At 43.3% G+C, this 3,972-nt stretch overlaps 1 protein-coding gene and 1 pseudogene across 1 annotated transcript in view; one reads left to right on the top strand and one right to left on the bottom strand.

Annotated features, from left to right (window-relative positions):
• Window positions 1-556, bottom strand: part of LOC109396392 (39S ribosomal protein L13, mitochondrial pseudogene) — a 1,386-nt pseudogene extending 830 nt beyond the window's left edge.
• Window positions 1-3,972, top strand: part of CARMIL1 (capping protein regulator and myosin 1 linker 1) — a 337,821-nt gene that overhangs the window by 58,603 nt on the left and 275,246 nt on the right. The gene's annotated exons all lie outside the window — the stretch shown is intronic.

Here is a 3,972-nt window from a genome sequence, read left to right as displayed (position 1 = left end):
TTGAGCTGTTGTTCAGCATCTTAGCTGTGGAGGGCAGTGTTCACTGGCCCTCATATGTGGGATCCGAACCGGGGCGCTCTGGCATCCCAAGCCAGTTCTTAACCAACGCGCCACTCGGCCGGCCCTCTTCCACTAAATTCTTAAGAATTCTTATCTTCCAGTATTCCCTCATCTAGGAAAAGTTGCAACTAAGTTGCATCATAGTTCTGTGAAGGTCTTCCGTTAGCAATATATATATATTTTTTTTAAACGATCGCCACTGGGTCTTTCTGGTGAAGTTGAGCAGTTACTTGCTTAAATTCACCTGATTACCCAGAATGTGAGGAGTAAAATTTTGTTCCCATTTGTTTCCAGAAAATGCAGTGTGCTTTGTGTTCACTACGACAGCATGATCAGCACAGTCACTCAGTTGATAGTGCATGGATTTATGCAGTCCTTGAAGTTTAATTGATGCCATAGCAGCGAGTTTGTCAGGGTGCTGCATTTTCCCATCTAAGAGATACCAAACTCAAGAAAAAGTGTCCCATTGCTGGGGTGCCACAGAGAAACTTGACATGTTTCCCCACCAGCAGGACCGTCCTTCTTTCTCCAGGATGCAAGCCCAGTCCGCAGTATCACTGGCCTTGCGGGAACCATATATACCCAAGCACAGTAGTTCCTAGACTAGACCGGCCAGCACCCATCTGCTTCTCCATTTTTCCTGGGCCCCCTCCCATCATCCCATGGTTGTGATTTCATCAGGAAGGAGGAAATAAGCGGTTATTGATAGAATAACTCCCCAAATTGACCCCCTTGCTAGAAAAGCTGTGGAAAACCAATGGAGGACACAGAATTTCCAGCCGACGTAAGTGAAGGGGACTGGAAGTCAAGGGTATATTCGTTTTGATGGAATTTCTATATTCCATGAATGAAAAGAACCAAAACACACAAAAAAACCCCAGCGGAATTCCCTTTTTGTGATTTTTATTTTCCTGTCCCCCCACCAATATAAAATAAAATAAAACCACTACAAGAAACTGATGGAGGTGAAAATCAAGAAGTTGCTACATGTGTCACAGACAGGGGTGCCTGCTCACTCCCCCATGTGTATGCAGACGCTTAGTCTCCCAGCAGGGCCCTAGGAAGGGAAAGTGTTTCCCATTCTTAGCTGTTTGACCCCCGCTCTTGGGAAGTCTTAGAGTATCTGAGTCCTGGCCCTTTTAAATGACCATCTGGCTTCCAGTCAGCATATGAAGGTGAGATGAAGTTTCCCCACCTCCACCTCCCTCTACTAACCTCCAATGGGATTTATGGAGTGGCTACCAGAGTCTTCCCTGCCACAAGGTTATCCTCTTAACGTAGCATAAATTTAGGAAGGAACCCCTTTCGCTTTTATGTATCCTGACTGATCGTTTTCTGGGCTTGCTGAGATTCCTGTCATGGAGTCTGCCCAGTTTTCAGCATTCCTCCTCGTGTAGTGGATAGTCAGGTAGCAGATATTTCTGATGATCTTCCTGGAGTGGAATAGCAACTCCTAGCAGTGTGGCCATAGGCAAATCTATGGGCTTTTTGGGCATGGCATCCAGTACTGGCAAAACCGCCCAATGGAAATTTCCACCAGGATTGGGCTGCCCTGGGCTGGGAAGTGGGCGGCCAGATGCTTTAGAATTGGAGTCCTGGCCCTGCTCTGTGCGTCTCATGTCAATCACCCTTGTTGAACCTCAGTAACCTACACCATAGGGGTTTTTACAAAGATAATGAGGGACGGCATAAAACACGGAACATAGTCATTTACTGGCATATGATCAGTAAATGGAGGTAATGGTGATATTATTAAGAAAGAATTGACTGTAGATCCCCTTTTCCACTTGCCAAGATTCCAATGTCATGCCCATTTCGCCTGTGTTGTCATCGGACTCAAGGAAACTGTCAACATCATTATCTGTTTGGCTCCTGTTGCTTTCTCCTCCTTATAAGTTCATTACTTATATTTTTAAGATGTTTTCTTTAGCCTTATCATAGAGACCATTTCTAAATAGAACTAAAATGGCAGTTTGAGGGTCTGAGTCAGACTCTCCCGTTAACCCAGATGGGCAGACCCTCTGTAGGAGTGTCATTTATTTTTCAAGCTACATGGTAAAGAAGCAGCAGAGTGTTTCTTATTACTTTTAAAGTCAATTTCCATTAAAATCTTTACTGTTCAGTGTATAGTTTAATGTCTTTTGAAACGTTTGCTATTTTTGAACCAATGTTTATGTCACAACATTTTGAGTATAGAATATTCATTATCTGACAAATCCCCACATGTAGGACTTTACAAATGACTAGAAACAGTCCATTAGAAGGTTTTGGTTTTGGCTGGAGGCCAAGAATATTGGCTCATTCGTTTAGGGTTTGATACTTAAAGAGGCCATAAACCGGAGGTTTAATTCCCAGATAGGCCTGTTAGTGTAGCTTTGTCCCACAGCTTCAGGTTGAAACTAACCCCCCAGCCATCTGTCTTTAAAGTGTATGCCATTGGCCACAGGGGGCATTGGTCACACTGGTCAGAGACTGGATAGATCAGAAGACCATGGACCACTCACTATGAGGAGACATCCAGATGACCCCCGTGTGCAGGATGGTGGGTCATCACAATTAACCCCCCAAAAAATGAAAGTTGGGGAAGACTGTCAAGGAAGCTGTTGTTTTAAGAACTGCTGACTAAGAATGGCTGAGTGATAGATCAGAGTCCAGAAGTCAGGAAAATTAGGAAACTCAGATATTTTAATTCTGACCATGTATTTGTAAATGATCCCATCGGAGAAGATAAAGGAAACTACCAACAGGAAGGAGTGTGACAATGTGGCAGTTTAATAATGAACTTAGATCTCTAAAGGAAGCGCAGCAAAGAGGCTGACAGTCAAGGCTTGTAACAGTAGCTAAAATTCACACACTCTGTCGGGTAGTGTTCTGAGCATTCTTGTTGAACCTTACTCAAACTTTATATGAGGTGGGTACCGTTGTTATTGCTGTTTTACAGATGAGCAAATTGAGGTACTGAGCTTTAGGTATGGCTGAAGGTCACACATAGGTAGGTAGTTTAAGTAGCTGAACTGGGATATGAATCCGAGCAGTCTGATTTTAGACAGATCTGAGACTTGCAGAAGATGCGATGGACAGTAATAAAGTTGTTAAAAGAAGTGTTCAGAGCCAGAAGAAAAGAAAATCGCTGCATCTAAATGGACCTGATGGAGGTGTGTGTAGTAATACAGTATAATCCTCCAACTCCTGTTGTCCGTCTTTTATATACGTATTTAAAAACCTAGAACATAAAAAATATGTTTGGGAAGTAGTAAGAAAGAACTAGTTTTTCTAAATTAATGTAAGCCTCCTAGCCTAACAGAACTGCTTCCCATGGCCCTGAGAACATTTAGAATGGAGATAGTTCAACTGGGTCCATTATCTGAGGAAACCTGGAGAACAGGAGTAATGCTGGGAATGTGGGGGAGGGTAGCTTGTGCCTTGGTGTGGAAATGGGCTGGAAACTCTGCTTAAAAGAAGCCGAAACCTTTAAATATTTAGAAGTTACTGTGTTTCCAGGCTTCTGAATGAGCCCACAGAGTCAGAGAAAGGATGTTAAATGGGGACAATGTTTAGTTGTCTGACATTGAAGTGAGTTTCTTCATTTGCTAGTAACTTCCTTTGGAAGGATTCAGGTGTGACATGGCTGAGACTCTACCCTGGAGGTGTCTCCATGAGATAGAAATAGCAGATGGTGATCAGACTGTTATGGTTTCTTCTGACCTCTTCCTACCACACTATTTAGTGTCTATGGAATTAGACCAGAGAATTCTTGGATCTTTGATGAGGCCATTTAATCTCATTTCCAGGTGAGGAAACTGAGAGAGGAAGAGAGAGTGACTTTCCCAGAGTCAGTCAGCTGCTTGGTGATAGACAGGTAGACTGAACACTCACCTATGCTCTTATCTGACAGCAGCTTTCCTGCATCCC

Source organism: Hipposideros armiger, unplaced genomic scaffold (genome assembly GCF_001890085.2).
Source record: "Hipposideros armiger isolate ML-2016 unplaced genomic scaffold, ASM189008v1 scaffold_519, whole genome shotgun sequence".
Classification (NCBI taxonomy): domain Eukaryota; kingdom Metazoa; phylum Chordata; class Mammalia; order Chiroptera; family Hipposideridae; genus Hipposideros; species Hipposideros armiger.
This window is presented reverse-complemented; position numbering and strand designations above follow the sequence as displayed.